Source organism: Thermobia domestica, chromosome 4, assembly GCF_964235325.1.
Source record: "Thermobia domestica chromosome 4, izTheDome1.hap1.1, whole genome shotgun sequence".
NCBI classification, from domain to species: Eukaryota; Metazoa; Arthropoda; class Insecta; order Zygentoma; family Lepismatidae; genus Thermobia; species Thermobia domestica.
In genome coordinates, this window is record NC_137457.1 from 179,977,782 (window position 1) to 180,000,080 (window position 22,299).

At 35.2% G+C, this 22,299-nt stretch overlaps 1 long non-coding RNA gene across 1 annotated transcript in view; it reads left to right on the forward strand.

Annotated features, from left to right (window-relative positions):
* The window catches only part of LOC145683409 (uncharacterized), a 199,616-nt gene that overhangs the window by 71,538 nt on the left and 105,779 nt on the right, over positions 1-22,299 (forward strand). The window contains exon 2 of the long non-coding RNA XR_014131081.1: positions 1,604-1,633. This is a non-coding gene — a long non-coding RNA (uncharacterized LOC145683409). The remainder of the gene's footprint in view (positions 1-1,603; positions 1,634-22,299) is intronic.

Genomic DNA, 22,299 nt, shown 5'->3' on the forward strand with positions numbered 1-22,299 from the left:
ACATAATTCTATGTACAGTAATTATTGACAGTAATTATTTATATAGTCGCCACCTAATAGCATTTGATGTAAGCTGCTCAAACAACATGATAAACCATTGTTGCAAATTTCTGACAACAGGTGATGTGGCAGATGAAATTCATATAACGAAAATTGAACACTTTGTTGAAGGTTTGAAATGTTTTAACACACACGATACTGGCGCCACCTAAGAGCATTTGCTGTAAGCTACTGAAGTAACATGATGAGCCGTTGTTAGAATTTGTAATCAATAGGTGCTGTTGTTGTTAAATACATAACTAGAATTACTATATACTATACTAGAATTACTATATACATATACTATAAATGAAGGTATAACTTGAAGGTAATTACAGCAGCGGATAGTTTATTTTTCATTGATAACAAACCAAAATTTCATAGTATGAATTAAAGAGAGACATTTGGTTCAAAGTTTTTTGGACATCTTTTGAGTAAATTCTTTTGGAAATTTGCCACAATTTCACTTATATTCATATAAATGCAAATGAATGTAACTATTTTATTCTCGGTAACTACTCTTCGACCACTTTTGATACGACGACGGTATATAAATGCACCATAGCCTAACTTAAATGTTTTGCAATTTCCCTCGAAGATGGTTGACTGGTTGACATGTAGAAATATGTTTGTTTGACTTCTAATTTTGCCTATACAACTGCATCAATTGTGATATTTTTTTTTTTTTATTTATGAGCAAACCCTGGAGTATCTCAGGTTTCCATTAGATTTGAGTCATGGTGAGAGCGCATACATGAAAAATAATCGAAAAAGACCGATAATAACGTTATATCAATGGTTGTCGGTATCGCAAAGATTGACAGTGAGCAATGCTCTTTAAATCAAATTTCGTCCCGCATGCATGGGGAATGAGAGGATGGAATGAAATATATAATAATTGCGAAGGACTTATATTAGTGTCCAGTCTATAGTTTCTGGGGTTGCTATAATGAATAGTGACATTCCCTTCCATGGGAGACGAGAAGGGTTAGTGGAAGGGGATACGTTACGGATTATTATCAATACACTTTCACTGAAATATTTATTAAAAGGATAGAGAAAGACTACAAATATTCTTCATCGACCTATTCTCACAGTGCGAGGAATGTACATTTCAGCTAGTATATTTTTAAAACATTTATGTGAACTGACCCTACCCAAACACACTGAAACTGGTAAGAACATCGCACTCATACGAGTCTCAGTTGAAATTTTCAAAATTGAACGCATTCGCTAAAAAATGATATGTCTGGAACTTATACCGCTTTCTTGTAAGATACTTTTAGGAGTTAAAAAACCGGCTAATGGTTCAAAGTTAGTTCTCCTATGATATATATATTGCACTGATATTCTTTCTAGTGATAAACCAATGTTCAAATCTACTTAATACTTCGTTAGTACTGTAATATTCGGTCTTTACTATCAATATTCTTAAATAACTGATATTAAGTCTCATTTTGTTGCTACATATTTTATATATATGTAGCATATATTAACGCTTTTATTTTCTCATATATTAACTCATTTATTTAATTAACTGATATATTAACGCTTTTATTTTCAGGAACACATTATGCCCATTGGCAATTCAAAGGTGAGTTAGGAGCTGTTTACACGGTTGTAAGTTCAGACACTAATAAACTATATTTCTGCTTGTTATTAGTGTATTAATGATATTACTAATTTCTTTATCTCTAAATCTATTATAGCGTTTGCTAATACTCAAGTTACTGATCTAGTTGTGACTTTATGATAGTAGTTATAGTTTCACTCATTTAGAATGACGTATGTTGTCTGTGTTCCAGGTACATCAAAAAGACATGAGATGTATTCCATATTACATATTCTCAGTTGGAGACGATGGATAATTGTACGCTGTAGGAGGTTTGCCATATATTTCTCTATTTTGAAAAGTGTGTTACAGACCGGAATTTGACACCTTAAAGTGATAATCCTTCTCGTAAGTCCAACAGAAGGATCGAACATGCATACTCCTTGTGAGTTAAGTTGGAAAGAAACGAGCTATAAACAAATGCACTTATGATGCCGAACGATATTGAAAGTTGTAGCCGGACAACTAATTTTTTTCTATTTAGGTTAAATGATGACAATAAAAAGGTTAAATAACAACAATAAAATTACAATAATTGAATCTCTCAAATTAATAGCATGCAAGGATTTTACAATCAAAACAATGTCTGTGCAACATAGCAATTAGGATCAGCATCTTTCTGCTGGACCCGAATAAGAATCAGAAACGTGTGCGTTGGACTCACAGAAATTATGAAAATGGACACAACGTGCTGAAAAGTGACGCAGATTTGGAGTACTTTGCTGCCATAACGCAAAAGGAACCTTGGATAACTCTGTACATGATTTGCAATTACTATGTATGAAGTTACCAGCGATCCTGAGTTATATCACTGGTGAGTCCTAAGTAGTCGTATACTTAGTTCAGGCAGGTTGGATTTGAATTTCCATGATTTTGCGTTGCTTATAAAACGAAATGCACAAAGTGAAAAATGTGTCAGGCAAATAGAGACTATTATTAGAATTAAGGATTGAAGACTATTCCAAATACTTTACGGAGATAGTAGGACAAAGCTGCAATAAATGCTAATTATTACACATGGATCATATCTATTTACTCTGAATTCCCTTTCTTAAATCTATCCATTTTTGTTTGAAAAAAATAACTTCTTCGTAACAATTCATTTAATATTTTATGTTGGTAGAAAATCGGCATTTCCGTAACGATACAATTTCCGGATTTACCATGAGGAAGTAGAATGTTTTATGTCTTTGGATGTCTTGTGTTTAAGGTTAAGGAGAATCCATCTCCCCACTCAATGAGGCGCGATCAATGCCGAAATCCTGGTCCATCGGCAATCGATGGAACTGAAGGAAACTCCGTGCTCGCTACTACAGGCAACTGTATCCGTCTTCACTCGTGAGTATGACACCATATACAATGTAACAGAATATAAGTTCATGACCGCCTTTTGAAAGCGAAAGTAAAAGTGAAAAACATAACCATGTTCTATAGTTTACCGATAAAGAATGAAAACATTTAATCAGCCCGAGAAAGATAGTCCTTAAATAATATTTGATTAAAATATGTTTTTTCCAAATTGAAGCGTTTCTGTAGCAGGACTAGAGTATCACTCGTCTGGGCACAATGTAAATTTTCCTGTAATCGTGGACAGTATTGTCTAGGACTTGCCGAAATGAGTCCTCTAATAGACAGCAACACCCTGAATGAAACAGGAAGCTAACGTAAATTGCAGTTCTTAACATGCATTTATCATAATATCTCTTCTTGTTTGAGTTTATTGAAAACCAGATAGTTAACTCGAACTTTAGCATTTTCTGTCCTTTCTCATTAGTTTTAGTGGGAGACGTAACCCCTTTTGGAAAACCTATAGTTATTGCCATCAATAATAATATTTTGGAGGAGCATGTTTTCACGTCTTCTTCGGTCACAATTTCAACTTTTATACTTTGCTGAAACTTTGGTTTTACACCAGCTAGCTAGCTTTCCTATCGAAATTAATTGCATTGATTTTGGAAGTGTGGATCTCAGTTCACTCTAATTGTCAATTAAATTGGATTTCGCCCGAAATTCCGTGTGCCCTACAACAATTTTATTTATTTACAAAAAAAATCCTTGATTTACTCACAACATTATCCAAGTTGTGTGTAGAATCCTAGATTAACTAAGTTTTGTGACTATTTCTTAACACTCAGAAAAACTCATGAACATAACCAAATATATACCAAACATAACCAATTGACTCTACTTAAGATATAAATTTACAATTAAGAGTATTAATCTCTGCTGTAGCCTAAGGGTCTGTACCCACATCTCCCTTTGGAATCATTTGATTATTGAACAAATAAATTGATTAAATCGATGTGCTGAACTCAATGTTTAGAAAACCCACATGAAATGTTATAAATAAAGGAGATAAATGTCTTTCTTAATGTTGGAATACATGAGTATGAAGGTAAAACAATCGAATATCAGTATAGCTGTTGCCCACCTCTCGCAAACACTAACCCCTTAATGCTCTAGCAGCTTTCTGTTGTTAATAGTGCATGATGCATGCTGCCTGTGTAAAAGAATTCTAAAAAATGTGTTTTATAGTAAGATTCGATCACTTACAATAAACCAGGCTATAGGTTGCAATGAATGGCCGTAGTCATTCCATGATTCATATATAGAATAAATACATGCGTAATATAATGAAAAGGAAATATATTTAAGAAGCAAGAATGGTGTAGTGTATTATACGCGGATAACAGTGGTAAGTATTTAAAGAACGTTCCTGGGATAAAATGAATATTGTCATATTGTCTTGGAGTGTGGAGAATGGTTCCCGTCGTTTGCGTGGGTTTTCTCAGAGTTCTCCCGTTTCCTTTCACTTTGTTTATTTCAGTATTTCATTCATTTCTTATCATCACCGTCTTCTTTAGCTTAGTGGCATGGACATGGAATGTAAAACTTTCATTTCTTAAATATAATTTCTTTTTTGCTGGATGGAGATCTCAGAAGTCGTTCTAGTAATTATAAAATGTATATTTTTCTGTATGTTCCCTATCACGAATAAACTTACAGTTTGAGAACAACTTGTAGAAGGGAGAAGATAACAGGGTTTCGTGTGGAAGGTGCAGATATTGCAACAAACTTAAGTGTGCTCTGTGTGCGTGGGAAAAAAGCAAACCAGTCAGGAAACAACCTTCGGCATACTGCGTATTGTCTGAGATAGACAATTAAATTCTAACGTACACTGATAGTCATCTCGATACCGGTCAAGCAAGCTGAACCTTTAACTTCCACAAACCCAGAAGATGGACATAAGCTTACCTAACGGTATTCATGTTTAGAGGCAATGAGCACTGTTAAAAATACTTACTTAAAAATGAGTAAAATTGACTCAAATTTGAGAACATTGTGTTCTCAGAATAGCTCCGAATACATTGTTCTCAAAAGTGAGAAAGTGTGGGTGTTCAAAATATAAGAACAATATATACTCAAACTTGAGTAAATTTTACTCACTTTTGAGTAAAAATTCTCTTAAAAGCGAGATAAAATATTCTTAAATAAAATGAGAAACTGCTATTTCTCAAAAATAACGAGAACATATTTTCTCAAAAATGAGAAAGTTATCCGTAAAATGAGATGAATGTAATCAACATTGAGAAACTCTTTGTTCAAAAACTAGTAATGCTCTCCTCACAATTGAGAACATGTATACTCAAAAGTGAGTAGAAAAGTATTCAAAATGCTCAGATAGCCGCAAAACTGAGAAACACACGTTCTCAAAAATTGAGAATATTTCCTCTCAAATTTAAGAAAAACTCTTCTCAAAAATGAGAAGTTTTTTTTAAAAAAAATAAGTAAAAAAGTACTCAAAAATGAGAAAAAGTACTTATTCTGCTGTTTTGCTGGCACAGGGAAGGTTTCCTGGTACTAGAAAGATAGATTACTCTCACACTACACTGGACAATTTATAGTAAGTACGCCTTCTACACATTAATACTGAAGTTAAAACATTTTCCTCTTAAAAGTTGGAAAACAGAAATCAGTTTTTGAAAAAAAAATACGAGTACTTCAAAAATTACTTCTATTTCCCAGCTTTGAAGATGAAAATGTCTAACATCAATATTAATGTGTACAAGGCGTACTTACTATAAATTGTTTAGTGCAGTGTGAAATTCATCTACCTTTGTAATTTTGGGGAATTTTCCCTGTGCCTGCAAGGCAGCAGAATAAATACTCCCATTCCTATTTTTGAATACTAATATAATCTAATTGTTAAAGTAATTTTTTACTAAATTTTGAATCTGCAAGGTTACATTGTTATGCTGAAACCTGTTGTTTTCATAAATAACATAGATGTGAATTTTAATTTAATCAACACACAAGCTCCTTGTAACTTATTGCGTTGGTTTGCGTAGTTTTAAACAAGTAAGCCTGATATGGTGGACAAATTTTATGTGCACTGGTTTTCTCGATGTATTCTCGTTTCCTCCTACTTTCTTCATTGCATCACTTCATTATCATTGCCTTCTCCTTTAACCTTGAAACATAATCATGCGACGTTACACACAATATTTCTTCAATTAATATAGAAACCAGAAGTTGTAGTAGACCTACCATTTAGTGTTTTAGCAGAGCGATTAGAGTGGAAATGGAATATATTCTGGGTACGCTTAATCGATTAAAAAATATACAATGTGAGATTACTGTCTATGCTCTATAGTGATCAACGTTAACCGGAAATGGTTTATTTCTATCACTACAAGTAGGTGGATCGCATCCATTAACGAACTCCTCCGAGATAATTATCTAGCTGTTGATTGCAGAAAACAATTTTAAAATTATTTTTTGTCGAAGAGTTATTGAGCGGTGTAACGGACGTACTTAGCCAGAGGTGTTTACCCTTGTGAGGATGGCCCTCTTGAGGGCATCCTCACCCTCAAATTCTCTCAACCATAATGACGCGAGGACGATGACAAGCTTGGACAGCGAGGGCGAGGGCCAACTGTCACTGTCAGGGCTAGAGCGAGAACGAATTCCCAACACGAAGGCGAGAGCGATGGTCAACTCTCTTCGAAGGTGAGGGCGAGGGCCAATTCACTGTGAGAATGAAGGTGAGTGAGGTCGGAGTAAAATGAACACCTATGGTACTAACATTACAATATTATATATATCCCACTTGCGTGATCCTAATAAACATCAAATGAAAGACTTAAGACCTGACTCGTCTATGGCGATCTTTATAATAATAGTAGGGTTGCCACGTTCTGGAAGGATTAATATCAATTGAAATAAGATTATAATAAATAAGGAAATTGAAAGGTAACCAAAAACATTTCGATCTGTTTCATCTATGCAAGACAAGGAAACAATAAACCTGGACATCAGTCATTTCTGCTTATGTGTGACGAAAAAAAAAAACAACATAAGTGGCGTCTTTTAGCGGAGCTTCCTGAATCAATACTTGTTCTGCCACACTTAATACACTTACTCAAAGTCGAACAGTTTTAAGAAAGGATATGAGTCACCAACATAAGTAAAATCCTCTTATCAGTTTCCTTCACTGATTCCCTTCCAGGAAAAAAAAGAAAGAGACAATGAATCACACCACAAATTCTAATTTATATAAAATTTAACCGTTATTCGATTTCTACTTTTTTAGCAATTGTTAAACGAATTACTAGAATGCTTTGAGAACAGTAGCGTAACTAAGAATGCTCGCCCCCCCCACCCGCGAAAATGCCAAAGGGCTCTTCCTGTTTCTACGTTCATGGCACACGTACAATTTATACAGTAGTCGAGTTATTTTTCCATCTAGTCAGACACTACTTGCTAATATAAAAAATGCACTTATTATTATTATTATTATTATTATTATTATTATTATTATTACTATTATTATTATTATTATTATTATTATTATTATTATTATTATTATTATTATTATTAAGCAATTACATCTGACTAAAAAGTTTCTTAAAAGAAATAATTTCTAGGAATTAGGAATTAGATTTCTGGGCTGTCGGCATCTAAGGCCACGTTAGCCCATCCCGTATGAAGGATGACGTCCCTCAGCGAGCCCACTATACGATGAAAGGGAAGGAAGAAATTATTGGGAAAGGAAGGATGCAGCCTGGGACCATTATATTAGGTACCTCCATCCCGGCATTTGAATGGTATGAATGAACGAAACCCAAGAAAGACTTCACTCAAGATGGCAGGTCTGAAAAAGCTGTTACACTCTTTCGGCCGAGTGTCCCCACCAGGAGTCGAACCTGGGACAACTCACCTCAAAGGCAAGAGCAGAAATAATTCCTTCCTAACGTTCACATTACAACTAACATATGAAAACTCGTCAAAACTTGTGGAACTTGCTCACATATTTCTAAACCGGCGTATTTTTTTTTCGGAGAGTAATTCGCTGACTACTTTCTCAGTATCAACGTGGTGCCATTCTTCGCTTTCAGTGCTCAGGATTGGCAAAGGGCTCAACCAATGCCGTAACTTTTGCGGGGGAATGGGGAAACTGCCCCCTCCAATTAAGCTTCCAGTTGTTTGATAGGATTCATTTGAGTTAAAACTTTGTTGCTTTGTATGATGTGATATGAACAGGAACTTATAAATAAAGCTTGGAATAGGTTTACCACATAACAGGAAAAAAAATGAAACGAAAATGTGTTCCGATCCTCATTCAGTAAAATGTGTCCTATTAGAGCCCCAGACAAAATATATATTTAGTAAGGCTTTCAACTGGGTGAAATATTGTCTCATTTAGTTAACTTGTGAATTACCGTACTATTTTCAAAAGCATTGCAAATAATTTAAGGTGTTTCTGCTGCCCCACTATCTGAACGAAATACATTCCTTTAAGATGTAGCATATATGTAATCTGGATCTTACTTTAGTAAACCATCAACTGGCGCCCCAAGAAGTATCGAACACGTTTAGTAAGGATTTTACTTCATCATTATTCTAGGGGACCTCAACTTGACATATTTTAGGAGGTCTAATTAATGTTTGGTCTTCAAAGAAAAAGCCCAAGTTACGGGGCTGAGCTCAATTTAATCTTCGACCTTGTTCTACGAATATAAAGTTTGATGGCTTTTAGTGTACTGAACGATCGCTCAGGATTGGCTTCGTCAGAGGCACAGTGAGATACAGTTGCAAAGAAGTACACAAATCCAGAACACTACTAACATAGGAAGTTATCTACGACTAAATAATTGGCTAATTCATTCCAAGTTAAAATTTCACTAAATTGTTTCTTTACTACTCATCGGAAACATGTTAGTTGTTGCAACAAAAGGCGATACATTTTCCGAATAGAATTCACTAAATCTATTATAGCTGGTTCCGTGATTTCTTTTTCCTCTAAAGTACAGAGTGCGCTTGCAGTAATATGAAACCTGCAAAGTGCTTTTGAATTGAGTTGAATTTCAGTTTAGCGTCCCTTTCAGCAGCGAGGCTATGTGGGACGTGGACCTACTGGTTAACGTGAAATCCGAACCACATGAGCTCCCGCCGGGAATCGAACCTGGGTCTCCCGCGCCAAGAGCGCGTGCGCTAACCGCTTAGCCACGGAGGAACTCTGCAAAGTGCTTTTAACATCCAAACATTATAAAGTTATACTCCGAAACTTTAATACCGGGAGCCTGTTAGTTATGCCACTGCTTGAGAATACAGATTCTTTATTCACAGAAAGGAAACTTAATGACTACATATCAGGGTTGGCTGGTTTAAAACATCTTTTAAAACAATGTTTAAAGCAGCTGTTTTTTTTCAATAAAAATAAAACCAACTGGTTTAAACCAAAAAACGAAAATGTTCGTAAAAGTGTAAGTGTTTGTAAAATCTTGATGAACATACATTTGTGGCTTATCACGTTTCACTCCCGTATATTATTCGTATTATATTGAGACCTAAATTCCCCATTCATTACTCAAAAAGATTATACTACAAAAGCAACTCTTTTTAATGTAAGTTTATAAATGTTTGTTTTGTGATTTTTTTGTAGTTATTATTGTTATGTAATTGCAATCAAAGAAACATTCTAAATATTGTTTTGTTTACTATTGATAAAATACATCGAAATGCCGTACTTTGTGTGTCTATGGGGGGAGGGTCATACGGACCCCACGAGAGGCATTTAGTGAAATGTGAAGTATCTTCGATATCTATTTATGTATAAATGAGTCTGAGCCAAAGTGGACTCAAATAATTCGTATCTTTGTGATATGCAAATTAAGAACGTTGTATTTCTTTAATTTGGACCAATAAAAGTCGTTGTTAACTAACTTGAATTAAATTAGTTCTTCTGTACTCCGTAGTACTTTGAAATTGTCCATATGTAATTCAGTATAATGGTTTCACTTGTGCACTGTTTATCTTTTTGTCCTTCTGAAATGACTCTTGAGAGCTATATTAAGAAGCATGTAAAGATCAGTACAACGTATTTTTATCAGGATTCCTTCGTGAGTGAGTCGGCAGACGTATCGCATTTGTGGCCAATTAGTCCTGGTTCCGAGTACAAATGGAGGACATTTTTTCTCGGATGTAACTCGAGAAGCAGTTTTTATTCCGCTTTAAGCTTATGTGACCCCTTCCAGCCCAACCCGGCTGTTGCATAATAACATCAAGGCGAAACAAACTTATTTCTGTCCATATATGATATGAATATATAGAGCAAATTATTTAAACTAAATAAACCTGGTTTAAACCAAAAAAACCTGGTTTAAACCAAAAAACCCGTTTTTGCCAACCCTGCTACATACACAGATGACGTTAGAACCATCCATTACTATGCAAACCAAATTATTTATAAAACCATCCTTCTATTAAGATATTTCCAAAACGTATAACCTGGAAAGTAAATGTATTAACTCTGTAATTATGAAACTATGACTACAATTGAACGATAATGGACATATTCCTAATCAGTAAGGTATACAAAAATTATGTGTCCAATGAAACGCCTGACACGACTTACTTGTAGCTCTGCAATGACATAATCGTGGCTCCTGTAAGATGCCGGCCTTCTCCTTACTATTTTAGCTCCTTTCTTACGTATGATTACACCTTGTGGTAGTAGAAATGGAAGCAAATGTAGTGCGCAATTGATTGCTATAGAGAGAAAATATGACTATATAATAATGTTTGAAATTAGTAGATATTGCTATTGTCTGCCAAAATATTTTTTGAAGTACAATGTAAATCACACTAAATTATTCAAAAACTACTTCCATGAGTTGAAATAAGGTTTTACTTAAAGTGTACTGCTTTCTAAAGCCCTAGACAATTGTTATATTCCTTAGCAAAATAATGGGGAAACATTTTGGGCCGCAGGCTAAAGAAAAACGAAAAAAATATAGTTGGGCCAATATAATTAAAAAAAAAATAACAGTGATTGTATCACTTGTAAAACCAAGCTCTATTAATACTCGAAAGATCATGAAGGGGAATGTGATAAATGGTATTGTGAATGCATTTTTAAACATTTCTCATAATTTGGCTGGAAGTATAATCCACTGATTCTCAGAAGTGAAGTTATATTCGTCAGGTAATGAATCACGTCGTGGGCTGGGTGGAAACGTTTAAGGAGCTACATCTAATCCGCGGGCCATGCTTTGCCCATCACTGTCTTAAGACGTGAAGATAATAAGCCCAAGATGTGCAATTTTGAGTACATGTACGTTTATTTCAAAGGTATTACGTGTTTCAAAATAGTGACTTATTTTTACTTCTCAAAGTAAAGCATATAAAAGCTACTATTTGCTGCGATTGAATTATAACAATAAAACAATGTTTGTGAATAGACACTATAAAAAGATAATGTAAAGAAAGAAAAAAAAACAAATGGGTGCTTTGCCAGAAGTAGGGTTGTGTTGATGACAAATATACTCTTGTACATATTTATACATGCAACCAGAAATATGATAAATATACACGAAAACTTGATCTTACTCACCAAGAACTTTCTCTAGCGAAACCTTAAAGAAAATTATCACTGCCAAACAGATGACATTGAAAACAGACTCTGTCGCGCCGAACAAATTTTTAAATTCAGCATCCATCTGAAATATAAAGATTTAATTGTTATACAAATATATTCTATTAAATAATATATTTTACCTTTTTCTAGTCATGAAGTTCCAAAATAGTTCATTGTCATAATGATTTACTGTAATGTTAGAAATGCGCATAAATGAATAATGTGAAGTAGCAATTAGACTCTTGTTCAGGCAAAGTAAACTATGATAAAACCAGGCAGATCGTGCTGTTACTTGTTGTACGTACAACTAATAAGTCAGATATTCCCGAAATTAGTATGATAAATTTTTACCTAATAACATTTAGTTTTATATTAATTTGGTATCTGATAAAAAACACTGAAATAAGACTAAACCTTCGAGCTAAACGTGTAAACCTGTTCTTCAAAACCTCGAAATATTTTCTGTTTACTTCGTGTTCTTTAGTATTGAGTATTATATTAGTGGCATTTCGGTAGAGCTTGCTACCTTCTCAGTTGCACGAATAACTCACACGGAAAATATTACACCTCTCACGATGTCATCGTAGAGTTTTGCATGTATACTTTGCTTGTAAAATTCTCAACTCTAATGAGGAAGGTAGTAGGGGCTACCGAAATTGTTTGGATTAGAATACTGACTACTATAAAAGACAGAATAAAAGATAAATGCCAGAAGTATTTCGTTACTATGAAAAACCCTGCCAAATCATATCATTGCAAACATTCAAATGAAACAAATGAAATCAAAGTTTCAGTATAATGCCTTACATTTATAGTCTGTATGCTACAGAGGTTGAAGTCTTGAAGGCCGAAGTCCCGAAACAATGAGGTCGTATGTTTTGTAAAGCTGTATATGAGAATGGTTATTTCTTATTTTGAAGGGAAAGAAAATCAGAAGTTCATTGGTTTCTTCCGAACCCTACTTTTGTTTAATTGAAGTAGTAACTAAATATGATATTAATTGATAGACTTGGATTTTGGGGACTAGTCCTTTTCCATCCAGGGGCATATACAAGGAAATTGCGGGGGGAGGAGTAGAATGGTACATAGTAGTCATAAGTATTGAATCTTTTCAAGGCAGATTTTTAATTGTAGATTCCATTACAGGGAAAACGAAGGTAGTAGTTGAATATAAAAAAAAACTTGAAAAAAGCTGTATCCCTTAAACAACGTGCTTTCCTTTCATATGTACGCAGGGAGAATGAGAGATGAATTTGTCACTTGAGAAATAAAGGAAATGGGGGAATGGAGAAGTGGGAGGAAACGGGAGAAATCCGAGAAAACCCACGCACACGGTGTTTGTCTACTACAAAGTTCACTTGGCGGAAGTTGGGATCGAACGAAGAACACTATGCACCACCTCGGCCCTTGGTCAGACGGATTCAAAAGCACTGTACTGTCAGATTCATATCCTGACTGAAATGTACCAGTATAAAGTCCCAGCATTGTACAGACAAGACATTAACCAGGTTGAACTGCACGAAGCCAAAGAATCTAACCAGACGGTAAAGGGAGACAGTGATGGATGAGACGTATGAATAATAATACAAAAATAGGTACAATGAAGGAATTGACATGAAACTCGAGAAAACCAACATTCTGTGCAATTCGCATACCTTCATTTTTCAGGCTCCTACACTTCCCGATGAGTAACGAAACCAACACCCGTGTTAAACAATAAGTAATTCAGCTGAAACAGCCACCGTAGTGTTCGTAGTTTGAGGGAAAGTTCCCTAGTCTAGGGAAATTTCATAGGTAAATTTAGCAAAAAGGAAAAAAGGGAATTTTTCGATAAAACGTGAAAAATTCAGGGGAATTCTCTAGTTGACTGATTAACGAACATCACTACTTAAATTGTTCTGTGTTATTCAGAAATAAACCAATACAATTGCAATAGTTTGTGTGTGCTGCAAGTAGCATAATTTGCACCCATTGTTAGCTGGTGGGGTGCACGGTGGCTCAGTGGGGAGCGCTTATCTCAGGCGCATGGTTTCCTTGGTACGATTTTCACCCAAGCAAGCTTGTGATAAACAACATTGTGTTCGTGGATTTTGACAAGGTACTCCCGTTTCCTCCCACTTTCTCATTCTTCCATCATCATTCACTTGCTTTAATCATCGTCTTCCTTAACCTAAAGGCATAATCATGGGATGTTAAACTGAAAGGTTTCACTATATTTCATTTTGTTGGCTGTGTGTATACTTTTGAAAAAAAAAACTAACGTAAACGTAAAAATAGAAGGAAAAAGTAAATGAATAAAACAAATGTGGTTGGTAGCAGAAGCGTCATTTCAGATTTTGCTTGTGGGAGGGCAAGACTCCTTGATATAAGAAAATTTTCCGTTTTTCACTGACCGTTATTCTACTCAAAAAATCTATATAAATCTCAATCTCAGGGGGTGCAATTACCTCTCCCTCCCCCTAAATGACGCCACTGGTGGTAGTTCCTTAATATAGCTAAATTAAAATTATTACATAACTTATACGTATTGGACGTATTGGACACTCAACAAACAACGGAAAATTTGATAAAGTGAAAAGTTTGTGTCAGTCGAGGGAAATTTTCTTAAAGAAACCTACGAACAGTGCCACCAGGTTCGTCCTGTACTGACTCGGTTAGATAGCATTCATGCTTTTATTGCCACCTAGCACAAGTTCGTTCGTGTTTATGCCATACGTCCACATCGAGCCCTTCTGAAGTTAATCTGTATGTAGTACTGGAGCTTCTTATTTAGTGCTGCTAAAAAAAATAGAACTTTAACCCAACCTGAGAATGTAAGAAATGTGTCAAAACTTGATAGAACAGTCTGCTCGAGCAATGCCTTTTTTTTCTTTTTACATTGTAGCTTTTATGCAACAGATACGGAATCCGTTCATATGGCAATCGTAAAGGAATTGCAATTTTTTAACTAATACTTCTGGTGGTCCCTTGAAATTTTATCTGTGCAAGTGAGCAGGCCGGTAGCCAGCCCAAAAATGTAGGGGGGGGATCCAACCAAATTATAGTTCATTTGCAAGCCTACTGTGAACATTTTAGACAGGCAGTAAAAATTTACGAGCCCGACCCCCTAGACCCCCCGCGTGGATACGGGCCTGCAAGTGAGGGCAAGGTTCTAGATTACTGGTCCCCCTTCCCATTGAGCAATAACAAAGACAGAAAACAAAGTGCCCTGCGGGGCTTTAAACCGCCTTCACTCGGTCTGCAATACTGTTTAGATTAAATGTATAAACTTTAGTAGAGAAAGAAACCAACCCAGCTACTAACCTACATGGGGGACCAGTAATCTAGAACCTTCCCGCAAGGGAGTTTCTTCACTGACTCAAATATGCAACTAAATTTCCTCATTCTCAGTTTTTGAGTTATTTTCTCCTCAAAATTGAGACAAATTTACTCAATTTTTTTTGAGTAGTAAAATGTATTCATTTTTGAATAAATCATTTTTAACAGTGAGGGTGCCGAAAGTATTAGGGGAGATGATTATTTAGAATTACGTCTTAAAAACGTAATCGGTATCCCATTCTGATGCAGTGAAATGTCCCGGCGCTAAATTTTCTAGGGCATGAAAATGAAGATCTAAGTAACGTAAAGCTCAATTAATGCATGATGACGGAAATAACGCGTCAATACCAGAAAATCGTAAAAGTATGACATAACATACGCGGCAGACGACACGTCCGACCAACGAGTGTCGTGAAGAATAAGCTGCTTCGATCCAAGCAAAGCCCGGGTGTGTTGGCTGGCTCCCCCTTTTACATGACTAGCAAAGGCTTTTGAATCCCTGGTTTAGTATGGACTCCAAGTGTGAAATTTCATTTACTTTGTTAACTGACAAATATTACATACGCATTTCATTCAATACAGAATCGCTTATGAATGAAGCATTCTTTTCTTATAGATTAGCCAGAGCGAGCTACTCTTTGGTGTAGAATTCCGACGCAAGACTTAACCTCCCTTACCACAATTCTAGATCAAAGTGAGAAAAAAGTAAAGGGAACGGAACCAGAAATATTTATATTACATGATCAATGTAACAGACGGCAAATCATACTGTTCTCCATCAACGAAGACCTGAGATTCGTTAAAGAAAGAAATCTTTAGGCATTGATGCAGAACTTATACACCGAAGCCGAAAAATCCGAACAAGTTGTACTGTCCAGCGTAGTCCAACACTTTTTATAGGAAAAGCTAGCAATGTTATTATCTGTAAGTCCTAAAATCATTCCCATGTGGATTTTGAAACAGAGTCTGAATTGAAACCTTACGGAAAAATTAAAGTAGTCTAGGCCCCGAGCCCTTCGTTTTCATACATAGACAACCCCTAACAATCAATAATAACCCCATCATTTCAAAATTTGGTTGAGAGTAATTCCTGTGGGAAATGAGGAAATAACCCAGAAAAAAGGGGACAGTTAACAGCCCGGTGGGAATTTGTATTCTGAAACGCGTATTAAGAAAAAGTCTCTCACATAAGTTCCTCGTCCAACGTGTATTTTAAATGTTTCTTAGTGTTATACATAAGAGAGTAAAAGATATGTTATTCCTAAGGTATATTGGTGTATTGAGGAACATAGGGTATATTTACACGTTAAGAGACTCATCAGAATCATGTACTGACCGAGCGGAGAAAATAGGCTTACGACAACTATGAACAGAGCATTCATTGGATTGGAATTAGCCATGGAATTCTACCAATATTTGCAATACACATTGGAAACCGAATCGTAACCTTAGTGTACAGCGAAGCGCAGGTGTTGCTATTGAAGGAATATTTTTACCCAAAACATCCCGATTTATGCTTATTCTAACGATTGTGTAACGGTGAGAGGTATTGGTTGGCAGGTGACTGATCACTTACCACTTTTTCGGGCATTCTACTATTTAAATGACCGACTACGACAAGCAATACGCAGGGTTTTGAATATGATTTTGCTAGATACGAAGTTTCCTTATGGTGTGATTTTGGGAGCAGATTTTGTGAATCAATTTATACTTTCTATACTGAAGGATCACATTGAAGCAATATGTAAGGAAGGGAAAATTTTAGTTAAATTATATTTTAAAACTCCGTATAATATTGAGATTTCTTCCAGAAAACGATTAGACCTGTCGCATGGGTCTGGCATGCACATGACAGATGGAGGAGGGAAGTCTAGCGGTCCTACTAGCTGTTTCATGCTCCTGAATAGTATAAAACCAGCCAACACAGCATGGATGAAATAAAAGAGTATTCCAAAATACTGCGTGTGTAAAACAAGCTGGACGGACTAACGTAGTAACCGCCCATTAGGCTCCATTCACTTAATGGCAGCTTAATTAATCAATATTGACTAGTCAAAAATTGTACACGATCAAGACCCATAAGCGAAGTTGTAGGCTACGAACCATGTTCCGTTGCTATTTAGATAAACTACACGTGGATATAAAATGAGAAACGAAGTTCAAACACAAACTTCCCGTACCTACCTTACCCCCAGTCATTGTTTCACACAGACAAAGTAATGCTAATTCGACGAAAGAACGGAAAGAAGTCCAAAGTGGCGGTCAAAATTGGCCACATAGCCCGCGAATCCAAAATCTTCTTCCTCCCCTATAACTCCCAATCTATTGTCAAATAACAGAAGGAAAGCCGAGGCGTCTGATATTGAAGATATGGAAAGAGAAGTCCAAACGTCGCTCATTCTCTGGAAATACGTCCTAAGTGAATGTTTGACAATCCTTAATACTAGTCAACAATCAATGAGTAAGATATATTCTACACAATTAATGAATGTACAGGAGTTGAATTTGTATACGGTGCTAAAGCCCAATGTCCCCCTGAAAAAGCGAGGGATGGCTAGTTGTGCGAAGAAGATAAACCAAATGTTTTTCACCACTTACCTTTGCATTTAAAAAAAGGAAGAAGAAGAAGAATAGAAATTGGCAGGATGTGATATTTACAACTCCCAATGGCGACGCTGATTTATGGGAATTCATCCCTTCTCAACCGATCTGAATTGCGTATCATTGAACTTATCATTTGAAATATAATATCATTGAACATAAACTGCAAGATAAATTTAAATCGGATTTTCTTGTCAATTTTTGGACTGTGGTACCCAACGCGGACTGAATCCGGAAGTTATTGTAATACTTGATAGTCTTGTAAGAAATTTTGACTTAATATTTCCATTTGCTCGAAATTCATTTTACTTATTATTTATATGTTTTTAGCTAAAGCGTAAAGTTCGTGGTTACCAACCATTAACCCGCATTGGATGAAATTACGAAACCTTAGGAATCTGTTGAATAATAATGATATTTCATTTAATGGAATTTTAAAATTAATTCTTACAAATAAATTGTTACCACTTTCATATTTAAAAGAATATGAGTAATCTGTTTATGTAGAACTTGCTGAGATCACTGGAAGGCTTGATTTCAAAAGTTTTTTTTTTATTATTATTGTTCAGAATACTTAAATTAATATTTGCAAAATTTTTTGAGTTACTTGACGGAAAACATTCCCTGAAGATTGAACCATTGCAGCAGTTAATTTGCTTTTATTTTAGTCATTATTCTTGGCTGAAGAAGAAGATGTTTAGTAAATGTGTAATAAAAATTATTTATTGAACAATTTGTCTTACTATCTGATATTGCTATTAATATTATTCGTGTGTGTGTATGCTCGGTTGTTTTATTTATTTAAAAAAAAACTGGACTATAAATTAACTGGAATTATTTCTTCGACTTTTGGTTCTTCCCACGAAAGCTCCGTCTGAGACAAAATTGAATTTTGTATTTTTTTCCGATTTAGCTACACATGGGAACGTTACAAATCGTATATAATGATCACGAAGCAAGCGTATCACAATACTGGTCAAGAAGATATTCTAAAACAGGGCTCATTCTTCCACTCCCTTCACACCGCCAGGATCTGTAGCAGCGAAGAGTGAACCCATTCCCGTCAGCGTATGACTGTTACATATGTTCTTACGAGTTGCAACTTCTAGTGGAAACAACGAAGAAATTAATGAGCAATCCAGAGACTAAGACCGGTAAGATATTCAGCATGACTCGGACGTATAATGCGTGCCTTAGGCTATCTAACATGAATTTGGGATCATCTTACGTGCATCTTCTTATCAATTATCGTGTTTCAGACTAATGAATTACCTGAATTAAAATCGCCCGTCAAAAAAAATTGTCGAATGTTTCAATTTTGATACCAAGAAGTGAAGTTATTTTAATTAATAAAAATCTTTCTACGAAGCCTTAGCACAATCGACATTAAGAGTTATAATTCTTTGATTGAGGTCGCCATTCTCAGTTGTTTCACGCTACGCGGATAGAAATGTCTTCAATCAGATTCAAATCAGTGTCACAAATTACAGTTCAGTCCTACAGCTGACGTTTTACATGCGAATCCTCCAGAAAATCTGTGTAATCTTTTATATAATGGAAATGTTGAAGTTATAGAAAAGCTAATGAGAGATAACGAGGCATATTTTAGCAAACGTGTCCAGTGATTATCAACTACTGAAAACCCTCCTCGACAATTAGAAAATGGTGTAGATTCAAGAAGTCAGCTTAGATTCAAGAATATTTCTAGACAAAATGATCCTTAACACTGACAAGACATCAGTCTCCACTTATTAATCATTCACAACTATACACCTGGATATTGACAGGCACCTATTAACACATTGGCTGCAATAACCTCGATTCCTATCTCCGTAAGGTAATTGGTCTCCTGGAAATTTATCAGCAATCCAGCAAATTAATTAGAGGAACTTATATTTTATTTATAATATGAGTATTTATTATTGTAAGAAAAAGAAATCCTTTAAAATAAAAGATGATTTAAATGTTTAAAATTTCTGTGAATAATTTCTTAGTTTCACCCCAAAAAGACATAAATTGGCTATAAAATACTCTATATATTTAATTAATAATTGCTAGGTTGATTGTTGATATGTAATATCTTGTATCTTCCAGTTGTTCTTTGATTCCAATGGTATTGCCCATTGGCATTGTTCTTACTTATTGTATTTATGATTCACTGATAAACAGAAAATCAATATAAAACTAAATATCCATGAGGAAACAGCTCTCAGAAAAGCACACTATACTAACACACTCAAAGACCACTTTTCACATGTTCGCACAATAAGATAGTTAACACTCGAATCCATTCATTCAATCACAAAGAACTCTACGTAGTCAACTATACACTTTTCCTTCACTATTTTGAGACACTACTAGAACGGAAAATTCCAAAAGTTGATGCGGTATGTGCGCTGTTCACCTCCTGTATCTTAGTTACAGGGTGCATAATGAACTTGCCAATGCTCAGCTAAACAATCTAAGCATGTAAAGTAGTCAAAAAAAGTAAGATATAAATCGGCTATTGCAAAGCTATAGTGGAAAATGAAGCAAATAAATCATCGTAAATATGTTAGACTTTTGTAAAGAAAAAGAGTTTTTTACAAAAAAAATGGAAACTCGTATCACTTTGTCACTCAGATGAGAACATATAACTTTAAAAATAGTGCGTGGGCCATTATGCGTTAGGTGAATGGAAGGTATAAGTGATTCATACGTGGGTGGTCCTAGGTTCGAATCCTTGAACGTTCTTTCTTTTCCTTTCAGCTAAGCTCACAGTGTACATAAAAGAATTTCTATTTTTAATTAAATGTCACCACAATTAGTGCGACGTCTCAGCATTGATATTAAATCATACTATATTAATATATTTCAATAACTCATTTCCCTATGTCACATAAAGATGAAGTGTTGCACAACGACGATAGTTGAGGAGTAATATGATACAATACTTCATTGCTACTGTAATATATTTATATATATTTACACATTTTTGACACATAAAGAAACATATTGTGGACCGAGAGTTGCAACATAGACTCTAAGTAAGAATTTCAAATGAATTTAGCATACCTTTATGTTAACATCTGGAAATATACTGTGGGGTGTAACGCACTGAAACCATTCCTAGGAGGAAAGGGGTGAAATGTGAAAGTTATAGGATAGGAAATATATTAGTATTTATTTTATAGTTTTTGAGTTCGAAGAGATGAATAGTGAAGCTCCAAATGAGCGCACTGCACTATTTCAGCCATGCATAAATGGAAAACTGTTTTATGTTTTTTCTTTGAAGTTTAATTTTTTAAAAGTAATTAAAATGTATTTTTATTTTTTTTTCTATTGCTTAGTTTTAATTACACGTAATTTATCCTTATTGATATTGTTTTATATTATGCTATACATTTATTATTAACATCTCATCCTTGAAGAGAGGCTTATGACATTCAGAGGAGCAGAGATATACCCAGAGTGTAGACTCTCACTGCCAACCCCCGTATCTTTCGATGTCACCACCTTTTTATAAATTGTTCAGTAGTAGAGGGTTCACCTCCGGTGCTTGGGGTCCCTGGTTCGATCGCAGCTCGCGCCGTGTAAAATTTATGGTAAAGAAACACCGTTCTCGTGGGTTTTCTCGGGGTTCTCCCGTTTCCTCCCACTTTCTTCATTCCATCATTTTACTCATCTCTCATAATTACCGTCTCCTTTAGCCTAGCCGGCATAACCATGGGGCGTAAAACTTAAAGATTTTATTTTTCCATTTTTTATAAATTTTAAATTATTTTAAAGATCATGTTAGACATTTTAGTACGGTATGTCCTCATATTGAGTTTCACCCCTCGAATGCTTTTGCTACTTTTAAAGCCACACAAACGACGTTGGTTGTAGTATAATCTGTTGCACATAACCTGATAGGAAAAAAGTAGTAGAAAATGGATCGATCTGGGCCAACCTAGCTCAACATCAATCAATTCAGGAGCCCCTGGGAAAATGACCACCGTACACCGTGAGCCCACGGTCTTTTATGACCTCAAATTTAGGGGTGAATTTAATCCCTTTTATGAGCACTTTTTAGGGGGTGTATTCGTTCTCTTTTACGACCTCCATTTTAGGGGGTGTACTCGTTCTCTTTTATGAGCATATTTGTCAACCCCTATTTTAACATAGGAGATAACACATACGATTACGAACACATAGAAGAGCAGATGACACGTTTTCAAGGGCGTATTCATTCTCTTTTATGAGCATATTTTTCAACCCCTATTTTAACATAGGAGATAACACATACGATTACGAACACATAGAAGAGAAGATAACACATAACACTATTTTAACATAGCAGATAACATATAAGATTACGAGTACATAACATAACAAGAGTGAACTCGTTCTCTTTTATGAGCATATTTTTCAACCCCTATTCTGAACATAGCAGATAACACATAGAAGAGCAGATAACACATAGCACTATTTTAACATAGTAGGTAACATAAGATTACGAACACATATAAGAGCAGAAGACTACATAACATAGCAGGTCTCCATTTTAGGGGTGAACTCATTCTCTTTTATTAGCATATTTTTCAACCCCTATTTTAACATAACAGAAATGACATAAGAATACGTAACTCATTCCAACCCTTATTTTAACATAACGAGCAAAGATTACAATCGAACACCCACGGTCTACATATAATCATTTTAGAGTGTGTATTCATTCATTCTCGTTGATGACCATTTTTTCCACCCCTAATTGAAATTACATAGGGGAGCAGATAATACATAAGATTCGTTCCCTTTTTTGAGCACTTTTTAGGGGGTGTACTCGTTC